The sequence below is a fragment of the Marmota marmota genome, unplaced genomic scaffold, assembly GCF_001458135.2.
Source record: "Marmota marmota marmota unplaced genomic scaffold, marMar, whole genome shotgun sequence".
Taxonomy (NCBI): domain Eukaryota; kingdom Metazoa; phylum Chordata; class Mammalia; order Rodentia; family Sciuridae; genus Marmota; species Marmota marmota.
In genome coordinates, this window is record NW_025999941.1 from 3,671,218 (window position 1) to 3,686,610 (window position 15,393).

General features: G+C 37.5%; 3 long non-coding RNA genes across 3 annotated transcripts; 2 read left to right on the forward strand and 1 right to left on the reverse strand.

The window, feature by feature from the left end:
* The first annotated feature begins 539 nt into the window (after positions 1-539).
* Positions 540-11,297, forward strand: LOC107149589. The gene is made up of 3 exons (XR_001504426.2): positions 540-2,591; positions 6,834-6,951; positions 11,174-11,297. It is a non-coding gene; the product is annotated as an uncharacterized LOC107149589 (long non-coding RNA).
* Positions 3,961-11,307, reverse strand: LOC107149590. Its single transcript, XR_001504427.2, has 2 exons — positions 11,178-11,307; positions 3,961-6,955 (listed from the first exon to the last, which is right to left on the reverse strand). It is a non-coding gene; the product is annotated as an uncharacterized LOC107149590 (long non-coding RNA).
* Positions 11,308-13,040: 1,733 nt separating this feature from the next.
* Positions 13,041-14,418, forward strand: LOC125616244. Its single transcript, XR_007346850.1, has 2 exons — positions 13,041-13,151; positions 13,249-14,418. It is a non-coding gene; the product is annotated as an uncharacterized LOC125616244 (long non-coding RNA).
* The last annotated feature ends 975 nt before the right edge of the window (positions 14,419-15,393 follow it).

Here is a 15,393-nt window from a genome sequence, read left to right on the forward strand (position 1 = left end):
TTTTCATTGTTATATGATTTAGATGCCAAAATAAGATAAGTGTGTCCATCATCTACTGAAATAGATTTTTTTAAAAATCTCATATCAGCACACTCCATTTTTTTAAAAACAGGTTTAAAACTCTTCCAAAGGATTTTAGTGGAATTTGAACTCATTTTGATAACAATGAAAAATAGTAACATTGCTTATTTGGTTTGCAAGAAATATTGATTGACATCAGAAAAGATGGAAATCTACAAGTCAATTTTTAACAAAAGACTTTCCATATGTAGAAGCGGGACCTCAAGGGAAGGAGAAGGGAACTGGGGGTATGGGGGAGTGGGCAAGAAAAAGCAGAAGAGAAGATGAATATGATCAAGGCATGATATGTGCATATATATATATATATATATATATGTCAAAATGAAACCCATTAATTTGTAAAATTAATATAATAATTATAAATTATTAATGCATAATATTAAATCATTTATTGATTAATTATATTAATAATTATAATTTATAAAAATTCTAAAGATAATAATTACAATAATTATTATTCCTAAAAATAATGATAATAATTTTAAAATAAATAAATAAGTTTTAGAACCTTTCCATAATTGGTAAAAGAGGTTTAGTTCAGGTAGCCAGTAAGAAAATTCTTCTATCTGGATCTCTATGTCTTTGTGGGATATATTTTTTTCAGTTGTGAAAGCCATTACAACAAAGTATTAAGAAACAAGTAGTTAAATGACTATATTACAAAATTTTAAACCAAAGTTTCCAAAATCAGTGAAGCATAGTCTAATGTAAAAATAATTTTAATGAGAACACAAAGAATTTTGTACTATTAATAATTAAAACAAAACAGTGATTGTTTATTTCATCATTAGCTCAGTCTTTGGGGGGTTATAATTGGTTTTATTTAGGTTTATGATACATGTAATATATTGACATGGTAGTTTGTCTATAATTTGCAAATAAATGGATATATGTAGAGTGAGGGTGTGCATGAAAAATATTTTCGCTAATAGGATCATGCACACAAAACATTTTGGAAAGCCATGTGCCACAAGACTGCTAAACAGAGTGTATTCTGTGAACACACACCATCGGTGTGACATGTGGGATCCTTGGTTCTAGGGCTCCACCCCACACCTTGTAAATCAGATTATCTCAGAGAAGGGAACAGGCCTGATAGTTAGCTGCAGAATTGAAGTAGACCAAGTGGGCTATTTCACCCTATTGAAGAGGTTACCTGGTCATGGAAAACCTGAATTCCCCATGGACCTTTCACACACTTCTCTGCACATTGCATTTCTGTATAACCTCTGCTGCTTACTTAGTCATGGATAAAGTGTTCAGCATTAGAAAACAAATGATCAAAAATAAATAGCTCCTATATCTGAGGGCTTACCAGTGCCAGACTCTGTGCAAAGTGCTATATATGATTATTCTACTCAATCCTAACCAAAGTGTTAAGAATATGGTGGGCATATTACTATTTGCCTCTTACCAGATGAGGAAACTAAGGTACAGAAAGGGCTAGAGTGGTAGAAGAAGATTAGAATTCAGGTTGGCTGACTACAGAGCCTGTAGGACTTGCTAATGACACAAGATAATAATACTCCAGAACCAGCTTTATATTAAATCCAAGTTACTAGCTCTCATACGCCCATGAAAAAGCACATGCATTAGAGTCTGTCTTGATGGCAATATAAAACTATGCTTTTACTCTGTATGCTCAATTTAAATCTAGATCAAAGAAATCTAAATTACTCTTCATTTGGACTATAATCTTATATTCCAAAGCTTAAATGCTTATAAGAAAGCTTTATCTAATTTAAGATTACTAGCTCAAATATAAGCACACAGTTAATACTGCTTTCCCTCTAAAGTAATCAGTACAAAGGGTTCTATTCTCCCATAGTAAAATGTCATAGAACTTGAGCTAGTAAGCAATCACTATCTTTTCTTTATAAGAAAAAAAAGCCTTTGAAATATGTACCATAACCTCTGAAAAATACAATTATCCTCCCCAAGAAATGAGGCACATTTTTCTGACAAAAAAAGATGGGCAATTGATCTATAGTTCTTTCCTTTCTCAAAAAAATTATTGTATATTGTGTAATGATCATTATAATTAAAAATTAAGATGGCTTGCAATAATTCCACCATTATTTGATTCAAAATCTTTATAAAATATTGGCATTTTCCAACATTTATTTTTCCTGTCTATGTTCCATTTAAGGCCAAATTTTCAAACCCAGCTGCCAAATTACACATATAATTACTGCATTTGCGCACAAAAATGTGATAATTGCTTACACAATTTCAGAGGCCAGCTTGAGGCTCCTTTCCAAATTTGTTTTACATGTACAGTGCGGTGTATGTAGTTTTATATAAAAATGGGGGGAGTAGAATTCATGGTTCATCTGGGTGATGTGTGAGAATGGGTACAAAATAAAGTCTTTCCATAAATGCTTGTCTTAATATTTTCTCCCAATAGACCTTTATCAGAGTCTTATAGAACAGCTCAAACTTCAGCTCATGTTGCAGTAACAGCCATGGAAAGGATCATGCCTGGCCCAATGCCTTAAATAATATAGGTGGTGATCTTGTTGGTGGATAGGCTATGAGTCTTTCTCCTGTCCATGAACTGCTTCTGTCAACCTGGGTAAGAAAGGACAAATGTTATAGAAGGCCCACTAGCATACATCAGCCAATGTGACACAAGCCTCGGTGGGGTAGAGTGGCTGAGCACTGGTAGCTGGGAATTTACCTTTCCAACCTTGCCTGACAGTAGTAATACAATTTGGCAAATATCCACCATGGACATAGCTCACAATGGTATTCCTGATGAAAGGTTTGGTTCCCAAAAGAGACAAAGAAACAGGAACTAGATAAGTCATTCACAGTAGTGACACAATCCAAGGTAATCTTATTTCTGCACAGTAAGGATAGAAAACTGTGGCCAGTTCCACATAAGCCCATACCTATTCTATTCCTTAAAATCAAGGACTTTAGATCCCATCTCTGATTGTGGCCAGATATTGGACTATGGAACTGACTAGAAGCAATTAGGTTAGAAGCCCATTAAATATTAAAGGAAGCTCTATTAAAGAATGTTCTGTGCATACAAGTGAAAATATGTCACTTAAACTAGGTTCTTAGGTGGTATCACTCAACTAGATTAACCAATAACTAGCTCACCCAACCCGTGGACTTCCAACCACATGAACCAGTAAGCCTCCTTTTACACTTAAGACAATCTGAGTTTTGCTTTTTGTGAATATACCATCTAGGGTATTTATAATAATAGGTATGTTGTTTTGTTTTGTTATATATTGGGAAATAATAACTTGGGAAAGCTTTGATTTCTATAAAGTCTCCCAAGAATTTGAGTTGGTACAAAGAATACTCATCCCCATTCCAGCCATGGGTGCTTCTTGTGCTATAAAATCCAGCACTAACTGACTTGGGAGGCTCTAAGGCAGCATGGACTAGTGAGAAGCATGAAGGATTTGGCCAAGCTCAATCCCCCGCTCCTTCACTAACTAGTTGGATAAGGTGACCATATAATTTATTGTCTAAATCAGAATATTTATGAGTCAAAGGAAGGGTTATAAATACTCTCCCCAGGACAATTGTATAAACTGTAACAGTACCAGGGAAATCAGCATATATCTATAGTTCGATTGCTTTGGACATATCTTTGAGTGTTAGTTCACATATGAATAAAATGGAGCTTACAGGGCTTGTTTCAGTTGGTTGTTAGAGAATTCAAGTAGATAGTCAATGCATAGCAAGACACATATTAGGAGCTCAGTGCAGGAAGCATTGGTTTTATGAAGGAAAGCCCTCTCACTTCTTTAATCTAAATGCTTCTATACTGATAATTCTTAGTAATACTTTCACATATTTATATGATTTTTCTTTTAAATATAAATTAACTAAATTAAATAAATAAAAACAAGAAACTACTTAAAACCCACACATTTTAATAATCTATTAAAACAGCATGTGTATATGGTAAACCACCAACAACAGGCAATTTTCAAGGGTGAAGGAATGTTTCTTTCTTCCCAATAAACTGCCTTCTTGGTGTACGAATTCAGTTTGACATGACTGCAGCCATCTTGGGTTATAACCAAGATTATGCCTAGTGACCCTGGTCAGGTTTCCCTACATAGATTCCCAGAACACTATACATAGGGAAAAAAAAAAGACATTAGAGTGGTATATACAGATTTAAGACTGGACCCTAGCACCAAGACTGTGCCTGACTCTTTGATGTTAGCTTGAAATAAACCAGGTACATTCCAGCTCAAAGCATAAATGCGGTTTGCAGCATCTCCATCTCAGTATCTTTGTCCTAACTGCTTTCTAAGACCCCCATCTTCTGACCAAAATCATGAGTCTCCAACTGGTCTTGCTGCCATTGGTTACCATATCCTGTCAGTAAGTCCCCAGTACGTTGCATTCTATACATTCCTAGAGCCATCTGACTGTATTCTTTAGTCTCACAGAACCTGGGAGCTGGTTCTCATGTACAGGGACATTTGGTGATACCTACAATTCTCCAACTCTTGAAAGTAGTTGTCATTTCTATAGAATTTTAGAGTTTATTACAGCATAAATTTGAAATATCATGGACCACGCTCATAGCAGTGACCTTTGAGCTGGAGGAAACTTCTAAAGAGACAACAACCAGGTCATGCTGCCTTGAGTTTTTATACTCCCTTCCCAACATGCCCAACCTTGAACGTGGTAGCCCTGTAGACCTCTCAAAAGATTTTGTCATTCTTATCACCAAACTCTCTCTTCCCAGCATGTGATTGGATCTTGTAATGTCAAAAGAATTCTTTCTCAGTCCTCACATTTATTCTTTACAACATAAGTTTGAAATCACATCAATACTATCAAGCACTTCTCTGGCACAGGAATATGGAACATCTATCAGTCAGGGTCCAGATAAAAATGCATTGCTAGGGTGTCCTTCACAGGAACAGACAGCAAAACTAGAAGAGGATGAAGCAAGTCCCTTTTTCATTCTCCAACCTTGCAGTCACCCTTTAGTCCCCTTAAATGGCAAAATATAACTGGGACCGGTCGCAAAGCAGAAATGTGGTTTGCAGAGTCTCCATCCCAGTACCAAAAGCAAAGGGCAGGTTTGGAGCTTAGAGATGATAATAACTGTCCCAGAGAAGTACATCTTTACTGTGGGGAGGAGGAACTCACAGTCCCACTCTTGGAGAGGATAAAAATAATCCAGTTCCTACAAGACATCTCTAATGCTTCCTACACCACCACCAATAAAAGTATTTTGAAAAATGTGATGTATCCATTTAAGGAAAGGTTCTATGAATATTATATCTTCTGGAAGACAGACTTAAATATGCAAGCCCTCTTGGCTGTGATAGTAAGAGCTGACTTGCTGACATCCTAGCAGCCATATTTGTAGATAGTTACCTGCCAGAAACATCGTAGTATTTCTGTTTCTACAAAAAAAAAAAAAAAATGTGAATATGCTTTTTCCTCAAGAAATATCTTAGGCATTGTGATTTTCCCTCATGGTTATTTATAGAACCATCATTTGAATATCTCTATCTCCTCAGTGTGCTGAAGGAGAAAATATTGATTATGGGATATTCTGAAAATCATCTAGTGTGTATAAAGCTAATAAAAAGGCATACTGTGGTCATGGTAGAATTTTCAAAGAGGTAATGATCGTGGCTTCACTGTGCCTACGTGTTTGGCAGTTTTTCTTTTGTATAAAATGTCTATTCATTATATTACCCACATCTTTGTTGACTGAGTTTGCACAGATTTATCGAAAGAATCTATATTCGTGTCCCATTAAAAAAAATTTTTTAGTTGTAGATGGACCCAATACCTTTATTTAGTATTTTTATGTGATGCTGGAGATCAAATCCAGTGCCTCACACACGTGCTAGGTGAGAGCTCTACCACAGAGCCACAACCCCAGCCCCCACAGCCCATTTGTGACAACTCTAATATATATACAAGTCTTTCTGATGTCTTTCCTGAGGCCGGTAAATGCAGTGGTCAACCACAATCAGCGTTCAGAAACTTCCTTAAATTGCCAGGTTGAAAGATCAGCCTTAGGCCATTGCTTTAAACTCCAGTTAAAATGAGACCTAATGGATGCATATAACCTGACACATTTAGCTCTGAGAAACTTCTTCAGGATATGGGGATGCAGCAAACCAAAGAGGAAGGGTAACAACATCTTCCAAGGCCTGCAAAAGACATTAGAGTTAGGAAAAAAATTAAAAACAAGGAGTCAAGATTATTTCTAGATCTAAGGGTCACTCTAAACCTCACCTCAAACAGGAGGTATAATGTAATATTATGAATGCAACAAATCATACTAATTCCATTCTGTTTCCTTTGTATGATTAGTTCAAAGAATAGAAACATAATAGTTCCTGAGAATTTAAAATTGCTATATCACACCTATTGTCCAAATGGCCCATGTTAAATGAAAAGGTCACTAAAGACAGCATAATTAAAAGCACAAACTCTGGGATAAATTTCACAAAAGCAAAATTGGGTACTTCTTATTAAGTTGTATTATCTTGGGCTAGTTTCTTGCCCATCTAAGCCTCAGTTTCTCATTTATAAAATGAGGATAATAATATAACTGTTTAAAATTACCTGGGGCAGATATAGTGTCAAAAGCACACAGTGGCTTCGGAATTATACAACTGTATTTCTCGTGTAATAAGAAAGCAGCCCCTGCCGTGTGGTTCAATGAGTGGAGCAATTCTGCTGCCTTCATTCATTCACAGGTTCAGATCATCAGCATCTTGTTATTTTACCCTCCCCAGGTCATTGTCCTCATCTGCTTTGTCAAAGCTGGGATATGGAATGCTAGCTCACAAGAGTGAAAATACAGCACTGACCCAGAAAAAGGAGATTTTTCTTTTACAGAGATGATCTATAAAGGTACCTATCAGTTACACTCACATATGGACCCTAACATATACACATTTCAAAGGAGTATAGGATCAAGCTGGAAGACCATATGCGTGCTCATTTGGCAGGGGGCAGGGTGGGGTTTAATGGGAAAGAAGAATCTACATCATAAGGTTGCTATGGAATAAATGAGGTGATGTGCTTAGAAGAATATCTGTCATTTATTGGGTGTTCTGAATGAAAAACTATGGTATAGCTAAATTGTAAGCTCCCTTATATTTTCAATGTTAGTCATTTGACTTTGAAAATCTAAGGGAGCTTATAATTTAGCTAGACCATAGTTTATCATTTAGAACATTCAATAAATGACAGGTGTTCTTCTAAGCACATCACCTCATTTATTCCATAGTTAGTCATTGGACTTTCTTTGGCCAATGAAAATGTACATGTCAGTGATGAATGCTCCTTCTGGTCCAAAGGATTAAAAGCCATTCACCCTGTTTTGTTTGTTTGTTTTGTTTTGTTTTGTTTTTCCTCTCAGTCATGGTAATCATGGAAAGCAAGTGCCAGTCTGAATCCCCTGGTAAATACAGTGAGCAGAGACCTATGCCCACACCCTCAAAAACAAAACAAAAACCATGGGCATGTAATAGAAGCAAGAAGCAAGAAATAAACATCTGTTTTATTAAGCCATTGAGGCTTTGGGATTGTTTGTTATTGAAGCACAACCTAGCTTATCTTGTCTGATACGTGAAAATTTCAGGACATTTGATCAATAGGAATTTTAGGAGGCTCCTTCATGTTCTGTGTTTGGAATTTCAATTAAAATCACTAAAAATAAACTTGAAATTGACTGATAAGTTTATTTATGCATCCTTTAGCTCCTATTTGATCATAACTGATTATACTGAGACATCACAGATATTAATGATTATGCATGATAGACAAACCAATCTACCTGGGTAGATTAGATATGAGGTGTCCCCCAAAAGCTCTTATGTAAGACAATGTAAGAAAAGTACAGAATGAAATGATTATGAGATTTTTAACCTAATCAGTGCGTTAATCCACTGATATGGATTAACTGGGTGGTAACTGTAGGCAGGTGGGGAGTGGCTAGAAGAGGTGGGTTATAGGAGGCCCTTGGGGTTTATATTTTGTCCCTGATGAGTGGTGCTTTCTCTGCTTCCTGGTTGCCATGTCCCTAGCTGCTTTACTCCTCCACACCCTTCCACCACGTTGTTCTGCCTCACCTCAGGCCCAGAGCAATGGAGTCAGCTGTCTATGAACTGAGACCTCTGAAACCATGAGCCCAAATAATTTTCTTCCTCAAAATTGTTTTTATCACATTTTGGGGGTCATGATAGCAAAAGAAACTGATTAAAATACTGGGTTTGATATTACATTATAAAAACACATTCACTGATTGCTAAGATCTTCCTTCCATGTCTGCATCTGAGAGCAAAACTGACATTTGGAATGTTCTGATTCACCTCCCCTGAAATAGGAGGGGTTGCCATCTAACCACAGCTATGGAAATACCAATATCAAGGATGGGCCATGAATGGAAACGGAGATCCAGCAAAAGTTTTTGCATTTCCTCCATTTAGGATTTCAGATGTATTGGCAAATCAGAATATCACATGGCTATAAAAGGTTGTATTCTCTTGTTAAAATCTAGAGAACCAGTAGGCTGAGTAGCTTATTAGGATAATAGACATAAAACAGCTGTAGCTATTACTTACAATCACTTACCATGTGAAATGTCAGTACATTAACTACTTTGCCCACATAATTCACCTAATCCTTACTTCAGACTTTTTGAAACGGTATTTAGTAGTATTCCCGTTTTACAATAGAGGAAACAGAAGCTTAGAAAGTGACATAGATATTTATTTCACCTTTTACATGCTGATGGGTTATGTGAAATGCCTAAGGCTGGCAGTTCTTGAATGACATAATCAGAATTTAAACTCAGGCATATGACTCCAAAGTCCATTTGTTTAACTGATAAGCTACACCTTCAATTCAGCATAACAACTATTAGAAGAACTGAGATGTACAAACATCCAAACACCTGCAGGAGCAAAGAAACAGTAAAGTACCTTGATGAATCAAGGAAGGATTTGTTGAGTCTTGGATTGGTAGAAATTGGTCATATAGCAAAGGGGGAAGAACATTTGAATAAAAGGAAATTTATGTTTCTCCTGAAAATTTGACATTATTAATATTATATTCACTGTGACTCTTACAACTAACCATATTTCCACCTTTATATTGGCTTCCAGGGAATTCAAAGTCACATGTATAGCATTCCTTCAGCAACCATCTACAACCTAATGATAAAAGCATTTGTGTAGTAATCAAGACTTTATCAACATCCCATTTTCACTTTTCCTTTTGACCCAATAATTCAGTTTCTTTATTTTTATTGTATTATTATTTTCTTAAAGATATTCTCAGATTCTTCTGGGAACATCAAGGTATATACATGAACTTATTAACAATAAATACAACTTTTTTTATTTTTCTAAAATAAAATAATTCATTTCCTCAGAATCATTTTATAACAGTAAAGCAAAAATGTGAATAATTAAAGGATAGTATCTTCCGCCATGATACAACTATGGATAAAGAGTCCAACTACGGTGGGCTTGGTGGTGCACTCCTATAATCTCAGTGGCTCAGTTGGCTGACGCAGGAGGATCACAAGTTCAAAGCTAGCCTCAGTAAAAGTAAGGCACTAAGCAATTCAGTGAGACCCTATCTCTAAATAAAATACCGACTAGGGCTGGGGATATGGCTGAGTGATCAAGTGCCCCTGAGTTCAATTCCCAGTAAACACCCCCCCCCCACCAAACAAAAAAGAGTCCATCTATCTGGTTAGCAAAAATTCAAAAGTTTGATAACACCCTCTGATGGTAAGACTGGGGACAGAGGGACCTCAAATAGAGCTAATAGGATTATAAGTTAATAAACTCTCATGGAAGACAATTTGATGATAGTTATCGAAAATTACAAAATCATAAAACCACGGATCCAATATGGTATCTATATACTGGTTTCCCAATGACCAACATACAGTGCTATTCATTTCAGCCTCATTTCTAAAAAAATAGATTGGAAATAAAATTAATGTCCATTAATAAAGGACTGGTCAAATGAATTATTTATTTCCACTCTCAAACATTTTTTAGATCTCTAAAATGCTCAGTCTATGGACACTGGGCTCATGATGATTTGTGATTAAATTGACCCCAACAGAGTCTATCAGCATCAGTGTCCATTCCACTTTACCACAATGCTTACTCACACTGCCAGGTCAGTTTTCTCTTACCTGTGAGGGTCATTGAGAGCAAATGGTTTGCTAGTAAACACATATCTGCACTGTTTTCCTTTATTCATTCAATTCATTCATACCTAATCTATCAAATCATCACAGCATTTACTTTGTGTCATGTTCTATGCCAGGCATATTTTAGGGCAGAGACATAAAATGCATATATTTACAGACCACAGATATTCCTCACAGATAAGTGATGAGTCAGAAAATCCATGTTCCACATACAACCGTTAGGCATAAGAATCAGATGCAAGTCGAGCAAAGGCAGAGATTTAATTCAAACCTTCATTCCTTTCATGAGTTTAGTGATGTAATTTGAGTGGAATTCAATCTGAACAGTTAGAAATTATGCAATTAATTATATTTGTCTTCTATTTCAATTACTAAGTGACCCAATGCCATTATTATAGCATTTGGAAGACATGACAATGGTGGTTGTCAAAAGCTAAGGCCTTAATGTTCTGCCAGCTCATGGGCCTCGTATAAATTCCACTGATATTAGGCAGAAGGTGACTAAATGGAATGTCCCCGGTCTACCATTCCCTGGGGGATGTTTGACGGTGTCACAGGAGAAGTGTCATTATGCTTTCCAAATGGAAATGATTTGAATTCAGTTTATACTCCAATCAGGAATGGTTTCCCCTGCACTGAAGATTGCTCTAATTGCAGAGAGAGTATAACCACCCAAAGCACTGTTTGTCTTAGGGACAGCAGCTGAGTTTCTCCAACATTCTGCTGTGTATGTGTACCGTATTTTCTTTATTCATTCATCTCTTGATGGCCACCTAGGCTGATTTCATATTTTAGCTATTGTGAACAGTGGGGTTTTGATAACATTTTAGTGGATTTAACACCTGAAATTCTGTCACTGATTTTTTTGATCAATTTTTATTTATTTCCTACTCTCAGGTACTGTGCTTGGTACTGGAACATAGAGGAGTGAACTAAACAAGCTCTGTCCTTGCCTTCAAGAATTCTGGAGTCTATAGTAGAGGAAGGGAAAGAAAGGGAGAGTGTTGGGGAATGAAATTGAGCAAATTATGTTGTGTCCATGTACAAAAAGTGTCACAATAAATTCTACTATTATGTATAATTTTAATGCATCAATAAAAACATTAAAAATGTTTTATATTTTTAAAAAAAGAATCCTGGAGTGTAATAGTCTGAATCTTTCCCTGCCAGGTGCTCTTTCTATTCTGTGATATGCCTGTATCAGCTACACAAAAAGCCATCTGTTATTAGCCCTTATTGGTGCCTTACACCCTGTGCAGAGCTTCATAAATGTAGCTTGGAAAGCTCATATTAGACCAGATGCTAATGTTCTGTCCATCTTCCAATATGTCAAACCATTTTACATAACACAATTGAAAATAATAATGACCACTGCGATACTTTGTACCCTGTGATAAACCAAAAATGACAGGCTCCTAGTATTAGTTATCTATTGCTTCATAACAAATTACTCCCAGATTTGGAGGCGGCGGGTGGCAGGTACTGGGGATTGAACTCAAGGGGCACTCGACCACTGAGCCACATCCTCAGCCCTATTTTGTATTTTATTTAGAGTCAGGGACTCACTGAGTTGCTTAGCACCTCGCTTTTGCTGAAGCTGGCTTTGAACTCCAATCCTCCTGCCTCAGCCTCCCAAGCTGCTGGGATGACAGGCATGCACCTCCTCAGCCGGCAAACTTAGCATCTTAACTATAAACATTTTATTATCTCACACAGTTTCCTTAGGTCAGAAATGCAGGAGTGACTTAGGTGGGTGGTTCTTGATCAGGATCTCTCTTGAGGTTGCAGTTGAAATATTGTCTGGGACTGCAATATTAAGGCTTAACTAGGGCTGGAGGACCTGCTTTCAAGTGTCCTTGCTCACATGCCTGATGAGGTCATGCTGGCTGTTGGAGGAGGTCTGTTTCTCACCACGGGGATCTTCCCTTAGGGGTGCTTGAGTGCCCCTATGACATGACATGACATGACAGATAACTTCCCCCTCGGGAAATGATCCACTTGCCAGCAAGGTAGAAGCTGCAATGTCTTCAATGACCTAATCTTAAAAGTCACACACTATCTCTTCTGCCACATAGTATTCTTTAGAAGCAGTTCATGAAGTCTGGCCCACAATCAAGTGAAGATGAAGTAGGCTTCACCTTTTGAAATGATGTTTTCAAAGAATTTTCAGATATATTTTAAAACTATGATCATCTGGTACACTTGTAGGCCCCCAAATAATAAATCTTGAATAATTTCTATAAACCTAGAATTCTCTAACAAAAATAATTATATCTCCAACTTTGGCTATGCTGGTGTCTAAAAGTGTATCATGACTTTTGTGTATATGATAACCATATGAGCAAGTTGCTATTTTCACCCTGAATAGATTAATGAGTTCTTGGGAACTGATGATTTTGTAGTTTTTCATTTAAATACTTATTATGTTTTACATTGCCCAGTGAGTCCTTCTAAAGTCTGACCCCCTTGCACTCTTTGCAAGTGAACTTCTATTTTTCTTTTCTAGATACCTCATCTTGAGCATTCCTTCAGCAATGTTCGGATAGGGCTTTCCACCCTCCAAACCTTTCAGCCAACCACACAGGAGGAAGTTGTACAGAAATGGGGAATGAGATGGCCCTCACAAGATCACAGAGCAGCAGGAGCACACAAAGCACCATCAAGTTCAGAGACTCTTCTCCTTATCACCTCATTTATCTTAGCAAAGGGAAAGTGGGAATTGGAATCGGAACCCACAGCAGATTATTTATCATTCACTGGGCAAAATGTGATGAGAAAGCCTTCCAAGTTCTCATGACAAAGTTCTCAACAACTTTTGCTGACTTCAAAGTCAGGAAACTTTCCAAGAGTTACTATCTATTGTTTTATATCCCCGGTAATTCTTCCCTGATTTTGGTAGTCGGCGGAGGGTGGGGGCAACTAGGGATAACAGATATGTGACATATTCATGTGCATCTCTCCTCCTTTAATAGTTTCTCTACATTTGGGGGAATCCCAAATACGAGTCAATGGAGTCAGAATTCAAATTCCAAGCATCCTAGCAACTAAGCTGATGCAAATGATCCAGACCCCCCTCAAGAGTCCACTCTACAGACACGACAGACTTAGGTTCCAACCACGAAGTAGACAGGAGGAAAGAGGCTCTGCATAGAGCTTTGATTTCTGCTGGTACGGTGGTGCTGGAAGCCTCTGTTTCTCAGTGATGGCAGCAACAGCAGGTGCTGAGTGTTTGCACAGTTGAGTGCCTGGCGCAGAAATGACGCCATGGAATGGCATCCGTGACAAAGATGCCAGGTCCCTCGATTGCTGGATGAAGCAGCAGCAGTGGAAGCAGTTTCCTTTTCTGGCCCTTCCTGCAGCACTGTTTTTTGTCACTATTCAACACTGGTCCAGCTATCCTCACGATTCCCCAGCAACTCAGTCACCTTTTGTAAGTCAACCTGCACTTGCCTGCAGCTAAGGATCCTAAAGAGCATACTGAAGGTATCACCTGGGTACATTGCTGTCATTTTTCACAATGGATCTATCCTGCAATAAGGTAAGCACCCAGGCTGCACCAGAGCTGCTCACTTAATTTCCATAGGCCATTTACAAAATTGATTAAAGAACTCCAAATTCTCTGGGTCAACGTGACATCCTCTATAGCAACATCACAACTGGCACTTTCTAATACTTTACTAAGTCCTAAAACAATGCCCCAAAGCCTTGACTAAGAGCATGAAAGGAGCGGCCAGGTGCTTTTTCTTCCCCAAAAAGAAGACAAGCCCTACCTTCAAGGCCAGAATACACAAGCCTACAGTCCTACCAACAAAGAGAAGACTATAAATGTGACGAGAGACAAAGTGGGTCTGCCAGGACACCCATGCAAGCAGATTTTCAAAATACTTATACACTGGCATAACTTGGGCACATTCCACACATGCACACCAGCAGTTATAACCCCTACACTCTCTCACTCTATCTTACTTTATGTTTATGCTCTATTCCTCTCTAGATTGTAAACATTACAGACATATTTTTAAAGATATATTTTAAAAGGCAAGAATCATGTCCATTTTATGCACCTCCAATCCTTGACATAAAATCTGACATATTTAGACAATACATCATTGTTGAACATAAGAATAAATGAATAAATGATTCCTTTGTGTAGCATAATGTTTAATGATATACAAAGTATCTTCACATCTCTTGTGTTCTTTAATTCTCACAGCCCCTCTATGAGGTCAGTGTGATTTTGTTTTTTTTTTTCCTAATATGCAGAGCTCAAGTAGAGGCTCTGGCAAGGTTTAAGTCCAGCCTAAGTGACACTTAGTGATAGCCCAGCTCTTCTGATTCCCAGCCCCAATCTCTTTCCATTACCATCTCTGCATTTCATTTTAGTTCCCTTTTGGATTGCTTTTTCCACCCAAAAGTTCACTGAAGTAATCATCTAAATCCTTCCAGCTGCTGGCCTGAGCTTTCCCAACTAAACAGCTTTAGAATACAAGATGTTGTAGGAAGATAAGAGGATGCTCAACTGTAAAACATGTGTACAGGAGTCATGTGGATTTGTAATAGAAATCAGTCTATTCTAAAACCAACTCTTTTCATGTCTAATTGCTATGGAGACTCAGAGTGTGTGTATTAATTAGGACACATTTTGTCTACAAGTAATAGAAATTTAATCAAACTAAAAATATTTTTGGAAGGACATGGAACAGTTCACATGATTCATAAAGCAATTGACCAACCAAGCACAGCTGAACAGGTAACTGGTCTCTTTCTGTGTCTGCTGCTTTCCGTCGACCATCCTATTCTCTGTTATTGTAAAATGCTTCCTCAGCATGGCTAGAAAGATGGCAATAAAACTTCCTGTGCTTTATATCTAAACTTTAAGACATTTCATAAACCCTCTTTTCCTTTGACCCAATGTGAAACAATTGGGAACAACTCAGAGTGATAGATTGAATTTGTTGGCTTCAGTACTTCTTACCATGGTCTGAAAGAGGGAAAGCATACCATCCCCCTCCCTCAAGTGACTCAGCCAGGTGGTTTATAGTGTTCAGTGAAATGCAGGTGAAAGTGAAGTTATATGATTTCCAAACCTAAACCTTAAGTACCAGCATATGTTACTA